At 38.9% G+C, this 18,024-nt stretch overlaps 1 pseudogene; it reads right to left on the bottom strand.

The window, feature by feature from the left end:
• Window positions 1-1,531: 1,531 nt before the first annotated feature.
• Window positions 1,532-2,450, bottom strand: LOC131277853 (olfactory receptor 7A10-like; annotated as a pseudogene).
• Window positions 2,451-18,024: the final 15,574 nt, after the last annotated feature.

Genomic DNA, 18,024 nt, shown 5'->3' with positions numbered 1-18,024 from the left:
GCCACATTTGAGCAACATGGAGGCTCTCAGGAGGTTACTCTTAGGCACCTTGCATCTCTAGACCTAGTTGAAATTTCAAGCACACAGGCTCATAAGCATTGTCATCAGTATCAAGGGCCCATCATTGGACCATCCTTCTTCACTGGTCTTTGTTCTTGCACTTGGGGGATAGTTGCTCCTCAACTGGGGAGTGCAACATAGTTTCCCAGAATAGGAACTCAGCACTTCCTCACTCTACCTAATATGACAATTAATATCCAAAATATATTTATATACCCTGCATGAATGCCCTGGAGAACTGCCCCCTGCCCATGCATCCCCCATCAATGACATCCCACACCAGTACTCCTGCCCTGCAATTGTTGAAACACTCTGTGATCCAAAACTTCTTCAAAACTATATGCTAATATATTTCTAAACTCAATTAACAGGAAAATGAAATATTAGTGATAGGTTTAAAGATAAAAAATAGAATATTTTTATTCTATATTTAAGAAAAACTAAAAGTAAAAAATAAATCAGGGTATTAAAATGCAAAATATCATAAAATATATTTTACATTTTGCCTTCATCACTGTAATAGGTGTTGCTGTGTATGTACAGTAGAAAAGCTCTTTCTCCCATTCTTTTCTCAGGGTCCTCATCCTTTGATTAAAAAAAATTATAATGTCTTCAAAAAAGTTTTAGATCACAATAAAGTCACATATACAATATAAGGGAATCTGATATGCCAACATCAAACACTTTTCTCTCTTCCCCCTGCAATTATCTTTTTAATGTGCGTATATTTGCTATAGCTGATGAACAGATATTGAAACATAGATACAAACCATGGTTTCACTATGGTTTACATTATGGTTTATATTTTAGATTGTACAATTTTATAAAAATTTGGTTGTACTATGGTTTACATTTAATTTTTTGGTGAAATTTAACAAGGCCTATATCCATCACTGCATAATCTTGTGGAACACTTCCACTGCCCCCAGTTGTCCCATCTTCCATCTATTCTATTCCTCTCTCCCCCACCCCTTGGGGCCCACAGTGACAACCAAGCTTCACTGCCTGAAATACACGATTCACAGACACTTGCAACAATGCTGAGGATTTGACACACTAGTCTGTCTGGAGACAGTGGCTGTGGGAGTTGCTGAGTGCTGGGAGAGGGAAGATGTGTGACATGGAGGCATTTTTAGGACTTGAAGTTGTCCTGAATGATATAGTACGGATAGATGAAGGACATTACATATCATGCCATAAGCCATTGAATGGACTGTGGGGAGTTGCAAACTACAATGCAAATGATAATCCACACAACCATAAGTTGTTGGTGTGAGAGGAGTGGGGGTGGGGTGGGGAGTGGTGTATATGGGAACCTCATATTTTTAATGTTACATTTTGCGTTATCTATGTATCTTCAAAAAAAGACAACAAAATATTTCATTTTCAAAAAAAGAATCTTCTAGTGTTTGATCTCTGTTAATCATGAGCACTTTTGTAAACTTGAGACAAAGTATCCTTTTATAGACAGAATGTTTCCCAGCTTTTTAAAGGCCTGCTTTATGTCCTTGTTTCTAAGAATGTAAATAAAGGGGTTCAACATGGGAGTAATCACTGTGTACATCACTGAGGCTATTGCATTTGCCTTTGAGTTTTTGGTAGCAGCAGAGCTAAGATACACTCCAATACCTACCATAAAACAAGGTCACTACTGAGAGGTGAGATCCACAAGTAGAAAATGCTTTATATTTACCACGAGCTGTTGAGATTCTCAAAATTGAGGATATAATTTTAGAGTAAGAGAAAAAGATCCCAGTGAGTGGTATAACCCCCAGAAGTCCACCTGCAAAATACATCACAAGGTCATTGAGGAAGGTGTCAGAACAAGCATGTCTGACTACCTGATTAAGTTCACAGAAAAAGTAGGGCATTTCCATCTCTGTACAAAAAGACAATTGTAAAACCATTAAGTTATGCAAAAGAGAGTCCAAAACACTCAATAACCAGGATACCAGCAGTAGGAGGCCACAGAGCCAGGGGTTCATGATGACTGTGTAGTGCAGGGGGTGACAGATGGCCACGAAGCGGCCATAGGCCATTGCAGTCAAGAAGGAGTTATCTAATTGTCCAAAAAGCATGAAAAAATACATCTGGGTGAGACGGTTTTCGAAAGTTATGATTTTGTTGCCTGTCTGAATGTTCAGCAGCATCTTTGGTTTCATGGTGGAGGTGAAACAGATATCAGTAAAAGACAGGTTGGAGAGGAAGAAGTACATGGGTGTGTGGAGATGGGAGTCCAAGATGATGGCCAGGATGATGAGCAGGCTGCCAATGAATGTAACCAGGTACATGGACAGGAACATTCCAAAGAGGAGGGGCTGCACCTCTGTATTTTCTGAGAGCCCCAGGAGGATGAATTCTAAAGCATATGTTTGGTTTTCTGTTTCCATGTGGATGATGAATTTCCTGAGGAGATATTCAATACAATGCAATTTAGCCTCAAGCCATAATCAGAAAAATATAATAAATGGTACTGTTTGTATTGTAATTACATTAAGTTAATATTTTTATGGATTTTATAGAGATGTAGTACCCTTTTCTGAAAATAGGGAAAACATATGTTCCTGCTTCTCCTTGATAGTTGTGATGGCTAGAAACCCTTGGTCATAATAGAATACACTTTGCCAAGGCAATAATTTCCATGATAAATTCTCTCAGACTTTATTTTAAGCAACAAACATTATGACCATGTTTTTCTACCCTGTGACAAAATAGAAAAGAAGAACAAAGTAGTAGGAACCATGTTATTTGGTTGTAATAGTTATTATAAAAACACAATAATTTAAAAAATCTTTTTGGTGAAATGGAAAAATGACCCCACACAAATGTGTTCCACTGATGTTTCACAGAGGACAAGGGTAATTCAGTGTAGAAAGTATGATCTTTTCAAGAAGTGGTGTTGGAACAAAAGTGAAGCAGGCTAGTAAGATAGGGAATAGATGGATCTAGAGCCTGACACAGTCCACATGGACATCAAAACCCCCTAACAATCCGCATTGGACCTTCCATATAAGGTCCTTTTCCAGTTGCATCATCAGTTGGTATTTGATAGTGGTCCCTCGTTGCCAGGGAGGCTCATCCCCGGGTGTCATGTCCCACGCTGGAGGGAAGACATTGCATTTACATGCTGAGTTTGGCTTCGAGACTGGCCACATTTGAGTAACATGAAGGCTGACAGGAGGAAATTCCCAGGCACAATGTTGCTCTAGGCCTTGTTCTTATTTTAGGTTTATCAGCTCACAAGCATAGTCATTCGCATCAGGTGCTCACTGTTGAACCCTCACTCCCTCCCAGTCCCTGCCGCTGTACCTGGGAGACTATCGCTGCTCCCCTAGGGACCACGACAGAGCACCACTGGCCAGGAACCCAGTACCCCCCCTTCTGGGTTTTTAATTGTTGCCACTATGAGTATATCCAATCATTACCATGCACCCTGGACATATGTTCTGTACAGCTCCCTGTCAGCCATATATCACCTGTCATTGGTGTCATTGGAAGGTTCAATGCAGATCAGCAGAATATCCATGTCTACATAAAATAACATGACTTTAAAATGCTGTCTGACCTAAAGTAAGGGGGAAATGGAAAGGAGAAATGAGTTTATATGGCTACGAGTTTCTAAAAAAGAGTCTGGAGGCTGGCAGAAGGATTGCCCTCATGCACAACTGAGCAGAGTCAGAGAGACAGATAAAGCAGATACAACCCCCAGATATTGGTTCCTATGAAGGCTAAAGAGACCCATGAGAGTTATGGTCATGGCCAATGGGGTTTACTACCAGGGCAGATGGCCCCTCTTTGGAAATGGTGTTTATGTGTGATGAATCTGGACTCAGATGGGATCTCCCTTCATAAGACTTTCATGCTAATCTGCTGGAGGTGCAGTTAACGTTGGGGTTTAAGATATATTTAGGGGATTTGAATCTCTGGACTGACAATGTGATAGCCAGGTCCTGAGCCTCAACAGACTCCAGCACCTACAATCTGATTTATTGGACTTACCACACTCAGCTAAGATGGAGTTGAAGAAGGACAACCACCACACCATGGAGCCTAGAGTGCTTACAACTGAAAGTGGGAGGATTGCATCCAGCATCCATGTGGAATCTGAGCCTCCTCTTGACATAGAGGTGCAATGGACACAACCAATCCAATGTCCACATAGAAGAGGTGGCATTGGATTGGGAAAAGTGGACATGGTGGACGATGGGTATGGGGAAAGGCAGGAAGAGATGAGAGGTGGAGGCGTATTTGGGACATGGAGCTGCCCTGGATGGCGCCTCAGAGGTAATCACCGGACATCGTAAATCCTCACAGGGCCCACTGGATGGAATGGAGGAGAGTATGGGCCATGATGTGGACCATTGTCTATGAGGTACAGAGGTGCCCAAAGATGTACTTACCAAATCCAATGGATGTGTCATGATGATGGGAACGAGTGTTGTTGGGGGGGGAGAAGGGGGTGGGGGGGTGGGGTTGAATGGGACCTCACATATATATTTTTAATGTAATATTATTACAAAGTCAATAAAAAAAAAAAAACCCTAACGATGGCTGCTGGAGGAATCTCACCCTGGGATTTGCTACCCAGAACAAAGCCTCCTTCCTGAGAATATGGAAAAGCCTGGATCTTCCCTAGGAACTTTATCACTGGGTCCTCACTAAGGAATTGATGGGCAGGGTAATCAATCCAAAGAGCAAACAGCTGAAACCCCCTCCCCTGCCATTAGCAAAGGGGTGGATAACTAGCAGTTTAAAAGCAAACCATGAGGTTTGAGCTTGCTCTTGCCTAGCTTTTTGCCTATTGACCCGTCTTGCCTTCTGCATGTCACTTTCATCATTTTTCCTCTGCCATGTGGCCATGCAAGCTACCCTCGGGACTTATAATCTATAATGGGGAATTGTAGCTTGTAAATTAGCCCTCTTCATCCCTTTTCAGCCCCTTCCTCACTACCTCCTGGGGCCCTGATCTGTTATTTTCTCCCATTTCTCTTCCCTTCCTACCTGAATTAATTACTGGCCTAACTCACCTGGCGTGTTCTTGAAATTCACTTCTGCAGCATAGCCAAGAACTTAGTTAGAATATGGTAAGAATAGGATGCACTCATGCCAAATAAAAAAGGAACTTAGGCACTGATTGAATTCATTTCACAAAAATTAAATAAAAATGAATCATACCATTTTAAAGTAAAATGCATTGTGAAAGTGCTAGACTAAAATGTGAAGAAAATCTAAGGGCCCATAGGTTGGAAAAGAGTTTTTAGATATAGTAATGGAAGCATGATTCATGAGAGATTAAAATTTATGTCAGTTTTTATTCAAATGTAAAATATCTACTCTGTGAAAGACATTGATAAGGGGTTGTAAGAAAACATGCAGATTTGGAAAAATACTTACAAAACACATCTGATAAAAGATTTGTATACAAATGTAGAAATTAATATTAACACCACAAAATAAGAAAGCATAAGCTGAATTTAAAAATCTGCAAAAGATATAAACAGAATCCTAACTTAGGAAGAAATTCAAAATACAAATACAAAATACAATATATAAAAAGAAATTTAACTTCACTGGCACTTAGGTATTATGACCAAATGCCAACTAGCAATGTCTCTGAAAAAGACCTTGGCCAAAAAGGGGAAATATTCAGTGCAGATGAAATTTTATGATTAAGAGATTTTAAAGTGAGTTTGGTGGTCATTCCAGAGGTTATGCTTATGCTCATCTCAGCAGAATCTCACTATCTGTTACAGTAAACAGAGCCTCAAACAGTAGGGATCCTGATGGTTCTAGAGATATCTAGACACTGTAATTAGTGCAGGGAATCTCAGGAATTTGGCACCCTGTCAGTAGACCTTACTTTGGAATTTATGCTCCCCAGTGTAAAAGAGTTAGCCTCATTTGTAGATTCCCAACATGTGGCTCTTCTCTAAATGTTATTTACATAAAGCCATGTGTTGGCACTATCCTTGTTAAATACATGAGCCAGAGCATTATGTTTTTGGTCTGTTCATGTGCCAGTTGAACCCTTAATCTAAGCAGTTTCAACACTTACTCTCCAGTTCATTGGACCTATGTAGAACAACTAATAAGGAGATGGTAATGGACAACACCTATCCCAAGGAGCAAAGAATGTCTGCACCTCTAAGCAAGCTAGTTCCACCCATATATCCCAAGGGATCTAAGCCCCCTCTCAATTAGAAACAGTGGGCATCACCATCACAAAATCCTGAAGATTGGGGAATGAACAATGGACTAAAGTAGACATTATTTTTATATTATAGACTTACTATTCTAGCAATGGAAGAATGTTTATCATTGATATAAAGGCCATGGCCACCAGAGATTCTGAGAGGAGGGAGCAGGCAGAATAGGTGTTATATCAGGGCATTTTCAGGACATTGGGATTATTCTGCATGACATTGCAATGACGGATACAGGCCATTATATGTTTTATCATTACCTAAAATTGTGCAGGACAGGCTCTTAACTATAATATAAACTATAATTCATGGTTAGCAGCATTGTTTCTATATGCATTCATCAATTGTAGCAAATGTACTATACTAATGAAAGTTATTGTTACTATGGGAAAGAGTGGGAGGGTGAAGGGGTAGGGCATATGGGTCCCCTCTATATTTTATGTAACATTTATGTAATCTAAACCTGTTTTAAAATTTTTAAAATTTAAATAAATAAATGAATAAATAAACTCATTAAAACTCTTTTAAAAATTAAACATCATCTGTCATTAGGGACTTGGAAGACTATGAACACAATAATATATGACCACATGTTTATTAGAAGAGATAAAAACCTAAAAACTGAGAATACCAATTGCTGTTGAGTATATGGAGCAATACATCTCTCATTCACTGCTAGTGAGAACACAAAATGGTTCATCCAGAAGACAGTTTCTTTTAAAACTAAACATTGTCTTACCATACAATCCAGCAGTTTTGCTTTTAGGTATATATATACACAAACCATTTCATATATATATATATATGATATGAAAATTAGAGTCCACACAAAAGTCCACACATGAACGTTTACAGCAGCTATATTTTTAAACTCCAAATCTGAAAGCAAACAAAATGTTGGTCAACCACCACACCAGGGAACAGAGAGAGTCCACAACTGCAAGCAGAATTCCATTCATCAGACATGTGGGATCTAAGGCCCCTCTTGATTTAGAGGTGGAGTGGTCATCACCATCCCAAGATCCTCAAGATAGAGGAATAAAATAAGAATTAGAGTGGGCTTAGTGGTATTCTACTATAGACTTATTGTGATTCTAGCAATGGAAGAAATTGTGTCACTGTCATGGAGACAGTGACCACTGGAGTGGTTGAGTGCAGGGAGAGGGAAGAAGAGGGTGTGATGTGGTGGCTTTTTTGGGGACTTGGAGTTGTCCTGAAATATATCTCATGGACAGATGCAGGATATTATATATCCTATCATATCACACTGAATGGACTGGAAGAGAGTGTAAACCAACATGTAAACAATAATCCAAGCTTTGTAGCAATGATCCAAAATATATTCATTAAATAAAAGGAATGTGCCACACTGATGAAAGGTTGTTAATGTGGGAGGATGGGGAATTTAGGGAGTGGGGTATATGGGAATGTCATATTTTAAAATGTAAAATTTAGTGTGATCTATGTATCTTAAAAAAAGAAGACCATAATAATTTTTGCTAAAGAAATCTCATAGCGAATTTATAAAAACAAACAATAAAAATCTTTACCTCTCAGTGAACATACTCTAATAATGACTGAAGTAATAAATGCACAGTTATGTCATTAAGGCAAATACAACAAATTTTACATGTCACAGGAATTGTATGCTTTTTAATATGTATCAATAAAGTTGATTTCTTTTTTAAAAAGAACTATTTTAAAACCTCACCACACCATATAATTATTGACTCCATATTTGTGTCCATGTCATCTCTTCTTCATGTACTTCTAGCCTTTTCTCCTTCTGAAATTACTCTAAATCCTCCTTCAAGCCTTATTGCAATTAAAATCTCCCTTGTGATGCCTTTACTAACCTCCCCAGGATGAGTCGGTAATTTCTGATCCACTTCACCAGAATTCCAGAGCCACATATATTGAATGACTAAAAGAAAAAAAATGAATAAACACAGGTAAACAGATAATTTCTACAAGTATAGAGAAAGAAGAATGAGTGAAACAAGGAAACAATGCTTCTGAGAGAGGGAAGACCCAAGAGTAAGAGATCAGAGGAAGCAGATTGGGAAAAAAAATCTATTTTAGTTTATCTGCTATTTTCACTCAGGCTTTTTAATAAGACAGAACTTTGTGTTTTAAGTTTTCTCTGTGGTCATAATCTGCTGATTTCCTTAAAGCTTCTACCAATAAAAGGTGTCCATGGAGTCAAAAATATATTCCCCCAGTACCTGTGAAGATTCTGTAAGTCGCTCTGAAATTATCAAGTCAGGGTCTAAGTTCACCAATGCAGGTTCTTCCTTGACAGATGAATGAAGTTGGAAACTCTGTTCCCAAGAAATGAAGTGAGATGGAATGAGTCATAGGGTCTGTAGAAGACAAATTGTGTTTTCTTTGATACAGTGAAGGAGAAGCACATAGAGTATCTGAGCAATTAGGGATTCCATTCCCATGAACCACATTAATGAAGTATTCTTTTGTCTCAATCTCCCTGAGATAATTATTTCTCTGGAGATAAGAAAGGAAAACACAATGCAAATTTGCACCAGTTTAGTCCCTTGTGACCGCTTTGGAGCTCCATGTTCATCTCTTATCCCTGTGGACACCTACCTCCCAGGAGGAGGTCACCCTTATTAAGGTGTGGGCTCTAGTCCTGTAAGGTTTCCCATACTGATTTCCCTCTTGTTGCTTCTGGAGAAAGATTCTGAATACACTAAACTATCTTATTTCCCAATTTTTCTCCTCTGGAGTTGGCTGTCATGAATGGAGACACCCACTCACAAGTGAATTTCCTCTTGTCTCACTGCTTCTCCTTTCTCCCCCATAATTAGCAATATCTGTTCAACCCACACAACCATCTGGTTTCTCAGTCATTCAACAATATTTATTCAGCAATACTGTATGGTAAATCCTAAAGTACATTCTGGGAATGAAGAGAAGACAAAGGTACTGTGTTTCCTAACAAACTGTTCACAGTTTTAAAAAGCCAAGAAATGAGCACTCACACAATCCTTAGAAGCCTGCCCCTGGTGCACCTTGTGCCAGATGTCCACCATCCAATACCCTAAAACAGTAAGCCTTCCTTATTATATCATCAACAGTGTTTTCTCAAGGATGGATATAAGACATTTAAAATTACACAAAAAATATATAGGGGCTGATAGGCTAAATATAAATCATAATGTAAAACATAAGATAACTAAAAATTTAGAAAATTGTATAGTCTAAAATATCAACCACAATGTAAACACAAATGTTACCTTATTTGAAAGCTATTGTCTCATATCTGTACATCAGTTTTAGTAAATATGGTATGAATGTTCAAAGATTACTGCTGTGGAAGGGAAAAGATATTATGTTGGATATGTGGGATTACTGTATATTGTATATATGAATTACTGTGATCTAAAACTCTTGTGAAGATAAGCTTAATAATTAGAAAAAAGAAAAGGAAAAGATAGGATGTTGAATTTTTCCAAATTAATATGTACTGTATATCTAACCTTTAAACTCATCGTTATATTCCATTTTACTATTAAGGGAACCTGGCAATATATTGGGCTTCACTTTTCAGGAAGTTTTGGATCACAGAGAGGTTCAACAATGGCAGGGGAGGAATACTGGTGTGGGATGTTATTGACAGGGGACACATGGTTGACAGGGAGTTCTACAGGGCATATATCCAAGGTACATAAAAATGTTTGGATATTTTCATAGTGGAAACAATTAAAAACAACTGAGGGAGTGCTGAGTTCCTAGCCAGGGAAGCTCTATCACAGTCCCTAAAGGAATAGCAACAATCCCCCAAGTGCAACAACAAAGACAAATAAGAATGAAGGTCCAACAATGAGCCCCTGATACTAATGACTATGCTTGTGAGCCTGTGAACCTGAAATAAGAACAAGGGCTAGAGCAGCAATGTGCCTAAAAGTTACCTCCTGAGAGCCTCCGTGTTACGCAAATATGGCCAGTCTTGAAGCCAAACTCAGCATGTAAATTTGTTGTCTTCCCCCCAGCATGGGACATGAATCCGAGGGATAAGCCTCCCTGGTGCCGAGGGATTAATACCAAGTACCAGCTGATGATGTAACTAGAAAATGACCTTGAATAAAAGGTTCAACTCAGACCAGCAGAATATCTCTGTCTACATATAATAACAGGAGTTAAAAATGCTTTTTACCTAAATCAAGGGGCAAGTGGAAAGGGCAAATGAGTTTATATGGCTATGAGTCCAAAAAAGAGCTGGGAGTTTATCAGAGGAGTTGCCCTTATGCACAACTCAGCAGAGTCTTAGAGACAGATAAAGTACATAGAACCCCAGGTATTTGTTCTTCTGAGGGTTACAGAGACCCACAGGTTTTATGGTCATGACAGATGGAGTTCAGTGCCATGTCAGTTGGCCCTTCTTTGGAGTTTGTGTTTCTGTGTGATGGAGCTGGACTCAGATGTGATCACTTTTCACAAGTCTTTCCTGTTACTTTACCAGAATTGTAGTTGGTGATGGGGATTAATATATACCCAGGGGATCTGAATCTCTGGACTGACCATATGATAGCCAGGCCCTGAGCCTCAACAGACTTCAGCTCCTACACTGGTTTATTGGACTTACCCCACTCAGAGAACATGGAGTTGAAGAAGGTCAACCACCACACCATGGAGTCAAGAGTGCCTACAACTGAAAGCAGGAGAATTGCATCCAGCATCCATGTGGAATCTAAGCCCCCTGTTGACATAGATGTGGAATGGACACAACCAATCCAAGGTACACAGGATGGAGGAATAGAATATGGATTAGAGTGGACTTACTGATATTCTACTCATGAACTATTGTGATTAGTAATCAAAGAAAATGTGGCATTGGTGTGGAGAAATTGGCCATGGTGGCTGCTGGGTGTGGGGAATGGGATGAAGAGATGAGCTGTGGAGGCGTTTTTGGGGACTTGGAGTTGTCCTGGGTGGTGCTGCAGGGACAATTAGTGGACATTGTAGGCCCTCCCATGGCCCACTGGATGGAACATGGGAGAGTGTGGGCTATGATGTGGACCATTCACCATGAGGTGCAGTGATGCTCAGACATGTATTCACCAAATGCAATGAACGTGTCATGATGATGGAGGAGAATGTTGCTATGGGGGGAGTAGTGGGGTGAGGGGAGTAGGGGATATATGGGGACCTCGTATTTTTTGAATGTAATATTAAAAAAATGAATAAAGACCAAAAAAGTGGAAATAAAATAAAGATGCAGAATCAGGATTATAGTGAAAAAAAAAAGTGTTTTCTCAACATTATAATTTCAACCACGCACACATCAATCCTGCGTGTTCACCTTTCCACACCGAACATACCCACAATTCCATGGACCAACTGACCCAGTGTGTTATATTCGTGAGTGTAGAGCAATACAATGAGCAAGAATTGTTGTACACCGATAACGGAGAGGACACTTAGATGTTCTCAAATAGAGGGGAGAGTATCTCTCAAGAGCAAGGCTTGCTCCTAATGGGAGAGGATAGACCAGTTTGTCAAGCCCTCAGCATTGTTGCAAGTATCTATGAATCTTGTCCTTCAAGCAATGAAGCTTGGTTGCCAATGTGGGCCCCAAGGAGAGGGAGAGAGAGAGAAAATAGATGGAAGAGGGGGTAAATGGGGGTACATGGAAGTGTTCTGTATGATCTTTCAATGATGGATACAGGCCATGATAAATTTCAACAAAAATTTATAAAAGCGTATGGTCTAAATTGTAAACCATATTGTGTACTACTGAGCATGTTTGGTAGCTATCCAATATTTGTACATCAGTTGTAGCAAATGTAACATCCACATGTAAAAACATCATTGGTGAGGAAGAGGGATGATGTTGGGTATATGGGAGATACCTATATTCTGTGCATGATTTTACTGTGACCTTAAAATTTTTTGAAGATGTAATGAAAAATAAAAAAGGCAAGACACTGAGGAAGAAATGAAAGAGATTGCCTTGCCACTATATATACTAGACAACACCTATTAGAGTGATAAAAGGCAAAACCTTAAAAAAAATTATAAAAATTTTCATTTTTGTTTTCTTTATATCAGGTCCTCATATACCCCTCTATATGAGGTCTCCATATACCCCCCACACCCTCACCACACTCCTCCCCCCATAACAACAATCTCCTCCATCATCATGAGACATTCATTGCATTTGATGAATACATCTCTGAGCACCACTGCACCTCATGGTCAGTGGTCCACACCATAGCGCACACTCCCACATTCCACCCAGTGGGCAATGGGAGGACATACAATGTCTGGTAACTGTCCCTGCAGCACCATCCAGGACAACTCCAAGCCCAAAAATCGCCCCCACATCTCATTTCCTCCACTCCCTACCCCCAGAAGCCACCATGGCCACTTTCTCCACACCAATGCCATATTTTCTTCGATTACTAATCACAATAGTTCATGAATAGAATATCAGTAAGTCCACTCTAATCCATACTCTATTCCTCCATCCTGTGAACCTTAGAACGGTTGTGTCCACTCCACATCCATATCAAGAGGGGGCTTAGATTCCACATAGATGCCAGATGCACTTCTGCTTTCAGTTGTAGGCTCTCTTGGCTTCCTGGTGTGGTGGTTGACCTTCTTGACCTTCATGTTCTCTGAGTGGGGTAAGTCCAATAAACCAGAGTACAGGGGTTGCAAGTCTGTTGGAGCTCAGGGCCTGGCTATCAGATCATCTGTCCAGAGATTCAGGTCCTCTGGGTATACACTAAACCCTAGCACCAACTACAGATCCAGTAAAAGCAACAGGAGAGGATTGTGGACAAAGAACACATCTGAGGTCAGCTCCATCACACAGAAACACAAACTCCAAAGTAGGGCCATCTGACATGGCACTGAACTCCATCTTCCATTACCATAAAACCTGTGGGTCTCTGTAGCCCTCAGAAGAACCAATACCTGGGGTTGTATCTACTTTATCTGTCTCTGGGACTCTGCTGAGGTGTGCGTAAGGGCAACCCCTCTAATAAGCTCTCAGCTATTTTGGAGACTCAAAGCCATATAAACTCATTTGTCCTTTCCATTTTCCCCTTTTATTCAGGTCAAAAAACATTTTAACTCCTGGTGTTCTATGTAGACTGAGATATTCTGCTGGTCTGAGTTGACCCTTTTATTCAAGGTCATTTTCTAGTTACATCATCAGCTGGTACTTGGTAGTAATCCCTCGGTGCCAGGAAGGCTCATCCCCCAGGAGTCATTTCCCACGCTGGGGGGAAGACATACATTTACGTGCTGAGTTTGGCTTTGAGACTGGCCACATTGCAGCAACACGGAGGCTCTCAGGAGGTAACTCTTAGGCACCCTGCAGCTCTAGGCCTTGTTTTTATTTCAGGAGCACAGGCTTAAGAGCATAGTTGTTAGTTTCAAGGGCTCATTGTTGGACCTTCCTTCTGTTTTGGTCTTTGCCATTGCACTTGGGGGATTGTTACTGTTCGTTTCAGGATTGTGATAGAGCTCCCCTGGCTAGGAACTCAGCACTCCCTTAGTTGTTTTTAATTGTAAGCATTATGAAAATATCCAAACATTTTTATGTACCCTGGATATATGCCCTAGAAAACTCCCTCCCAAACGTGCATCACCTGTCCATAACATCCCACACCAGTATTCCTACCCTGCCATTGTTGAGCTTCTCTGTGATCCAAAACTTCTTCAAAAATGAAGTCCAATATATTGCCAGATCCATTAATAGTAAAAAGGAACATAGTGATGAGTGTAAAGGTTAGATACAGAATACATATTAATTTAGAAAAAATAACGTACAAATAAATTGGGGAATCAAAAAATTAAAAAATTCAAAGCTTTGTTTTTGATGCTCTGTCTTCCATTACTGCAATAAATGTTGCCCTGTATGCACATTGGCAAGGCAACTTCTTCCGTCTTTTCCTCACTATGTCCTTTTTTTTCTTTTATTTCCTAATTATTAAGCTTACCTTCACAAAAGTTTTAGGGCACTGTAATTCACATATACAATATACAGTACTCTCACATATCCAACATTAAACTCTTTTCCCTTCCACAGCAATAATTTTTTTACATATTCATACTATATTTACTGAAACTGATGTACAGATATTGACACAATAGCTTTCAAACAGGGTAACACTTCTGTTTACATTGTGGTTTATATTTTAGACTATACAATTTTCTAAATTTTTAGTTATCTTATGTTTTACATTATGATTTACATTTTAGCCTATCAGCCCCTATACATTTTTGGTGTAATTTAACATGTCTTATATCCATCCTTGCAAAACCTTGTGGAACACTTCTATTGCCCACACAGTTATATTGGTTCCATCTATTCAATACTTCTTTCCCCCTCCCATCAGGGCCCACAGTGACAGCCAATCTTCACTGCTTGAAGGGCCATGTACAGAGATACTTGTAACAGTGTTGAGGGCTTGACATGGTCAACTGCCCTAATACATTGGGTGCCACCATTTCTCTCAAGAGATACAATTTCCTCTAATTGAGAACATCAGTCCTCCCCAGGAAATGGGTATAACTTTGCTCTCATTATATGGGTCTCTATCCAATTATATAACCCGCTATGGCAAAATGAGCACTCACACACTCCCTAGAAGCCTGTTCTGCATCAGATTATTACCTTTGAGCATCTTAAATAGGTAACTTTCCTTATATTTTTGAAAAAGTTTTCTCAGCATTGTATTCTCAACCAAATACCTGAGAATCTCCTATGTTCCTATGTTCCCCCACCGTCCTCCTAATTTCTTGGGCAATATTACCCATCCTCCCATTGCTAGCCCCCCTCAAGTCCACAAAGCCCTACCCAAATTTAGCCCTATGTCCCATTTTACCCCTTCTTTGTGCTTATATAGATTTCTCCCATGTAGGTGCCAGCTTACATCTTTCCTCTACCCCCCAATATTCTTTAAACCTATCATCCAGTTTCTAGCTCTCTGAGGCAGCTTGGCTTACTTATTTCATATCATTGAGATCATGTAGTATTTGTCCTTCAATGCTTGGGTTGTTTCACTCAGTATAAGGGTCTCAAGATTCATCCATGTTATCACTTGTGTTTGTAGTGTATTCATTCTTAAAGCTGAGTAGTATTCCATTGTATGGATATACCACATTTTATTTATTTATTTATCCATTCATCTGTTGGTGGGCATTTGGGTTGATTCCAACTTTTGGCAATAGTGAACAATGCTGCTATGAACATTGGTGTGCATATATCGGTTTGTGTCCTTGTTTTCAGTTCTACTGGGTATATACCCAGCAGTGGAATTGCTGGGTCATATGGCAAATCTACAGCTAGTTTTTTGAGAAACTGCCAAACTGTCCTCCAGAATGGCTGGATCCTTCTGCATTTCCACCAGCAATGGCTGAGTGTTCCCATTCCTCCACACCCTCTCCAGCACTTGTAGTCCTCTGTGTTTTTGATAGCTGCCAGTCTCATGGGAGTAAGATGATATCTCATTGTAATTTTGATTTGCGTTTCCATAACATCTAGTGATTTTGAGTATTTTTCATATGCTTTTTAGCCATTTGTATTTTTTATTTGGAGAAGTGTCTGTTTAAGTCTTGCCACTTTTTAAGATGTGTAGGTTGTCTTTTTATTTTTTGAGATATAGAAGTTCTTTATATTTGAAGGATATTAGTCTCCTATCATATACATGGTTACCAAATATTTTTTCCCATTGGGTAGGCTCTCTTTTCATTTTCTTGACAAAGTCTTTTGAGGCTCAAAAGGCTCTAATTTTGAAGAAATCTCATTTATCTATGTGTTCTTTTGCTGCTCGTGTTTTGGGTGTGAAATTCATGAAGTCATTTCCTATTACAAGGTCCTGTAGATGTTTCCCTACATTGCTTTCTAAGGTCCTTATAGTCTTGGCTCTTATATTTAGGTCTTTGATTCACCTTGAGTTGGTTTTTGTATAAGGTGTGAGTTGGTAATTCCCTTTCAGTGTGTTTGGTGGCCTTCAGAATATCATGTGTCTGTATCTATGAGGATCTATATCAGAATTTTCAAATTGGTTCCATTGATCAGTGTACCTCTCCTTGTGCCAATACCATGCTGTTTTCACAAGTCTACTATGTTTTGAAGTCAGGTAGTGTGATTCCTCCAATTTCATTTTTCTTTTTCAATATATCTTTGGATATTCGTGGCCTCTTTCATTTCCAAATAAATTTCATAGCTAGTTTTTCTCGTTCCTTAAAGAATGCTGTGTTGATTTTTATTGGGATTGTATTGAATGTGTAGATCAGTTTTGGTAGGATAGACATCATACGAATATTTAGCCTTCCTATCCATGAACGGGGAGTATTCTTCCTCTTGTTTAAGTTTTCTTTGGTTTCGTTGAATAGTGTTGTGTAGTTTTCTGTGTATAAATTTTTTACATCTTTAGTTAAATTTAATCCTAGGTATTTGATTTTTAAATTTACTATTGTAAATGGTATTTTTTTCTTGATTGCCTCCTCACATTTTTCATTATTGGTGTACAGACATGCTCCTGATTTTTGCACATTGATTTTATAACCTTCAACATTACTGAACTCATATATAAGTTTTAGAAGTTTCGTTGTAGACTTCTCAGGGTTTTCTATGTATAGGATCATATCATCTGCAAAGAGTAAATTTTGACTTCTTCCTTTCCAATTTGAATGCCTTTTATGTCTGATTCTTGCTTCAATGCTCACCCAAGTACTTCTAACAAATATTAAATAGAAGAGGTGATAATGGGTTCCTTCCTTGTCCCTGATTTTAGAGGGAAAGATTTTCAGATTTCAAAATTGTAAATGATGTTAACTGGAGGTTTTCATATATATCTTTTATTATGTTCAGAAAGTTTCCCTCTACTCCAATTTTTGCAGTGTTTTTATTAAGAAATAGTGCTGTATTTTGTCAAATGCTGTTTCTGCATCTATAGATATGATCATGTGATTTTTTTCCTTCAATCTGTTTATGTGGTTTTTACATTACTGTATTTTCTTATGGTGACCAATCCTTGCACACCAGGAATGAATTCCACCTGGTCATGGAGTATAATTGATTTATGGTGCTGTTGAATATGATTAGTAAGTATTTTGTTGAGGATTTCCACATCTATGTTCATTAGAGAGATTGGTCTGTAATTTTCCTTTCCTGTGGTGTCTTTGTTTGGCTTTCATATTAGGGTAGTTTTGGCATCATAGTATGAGTTATGCAATGTTCTTCTGTTTCAAATTTTTGGAAGAGTTTCAGCAAGATTCGTGTTAGTTCTTTATGGAAAGTTTGGTAGAATTCACCTGTGAAGCCATTTGGCCCAGGGCTCTTAGTTGGGAGGTTTTTAATGACTGATTCTATCTCTTTACTTGTGATTAGTTTGTTGAGATCATCAATTTCTTCTTTCATCAATATAGGCTGGTTATGTATTTCTAGAAATGTGTCCATTTCCTCTGAATTGTCATTTTTGTTGGAATATGGTTTTTCAAAGTATCCTCCTATGATAGTCTTTATTTCAGTGGGGCCAGTGGTGATATCTCCTTTGTTATTTCTTATTTTGTGTATTTGCATCTTCTCTATTTTTTTCTTTGTTAGTCTAGCTAAGGGTTTGTCAATTTTATTGATCTTCTCAAAGACCCATCTCTTGGTTTTGTTTATCTTTTCAAGTGCTTTCTTATTTTCTATTTCACTTAGTTCACTCTTATCTTTGTTATTTCTTTCTTTCTTCTTCTGGCGGGGTTACTTTGTTGTTTTTTTCCTACTTCCTCCAAA

This window comes from Dasypus novemcinctus, unplaced genomic scaffold (assembly GCF_030445035.2).
Source record: "Dasypus novemcinctus isolate mDasNov1 unplaced genomic scaffold, mDasNov1.1.hap2 scaffold_69, whole genome shotgun sequence".
In the NCBI taxonomy this organism is placed as follows: Eukaryota; Metazoa; Chordata; class Mammalia; order Cingulata; family Dasypodidae; genus Dasypus; species Dasypus novemcinctus.
The sequence above is the reverse complement of the archived record's forward strand: the minus strand, read 5'-3'. Positions and strand labels throughout refer to the sequence as shown.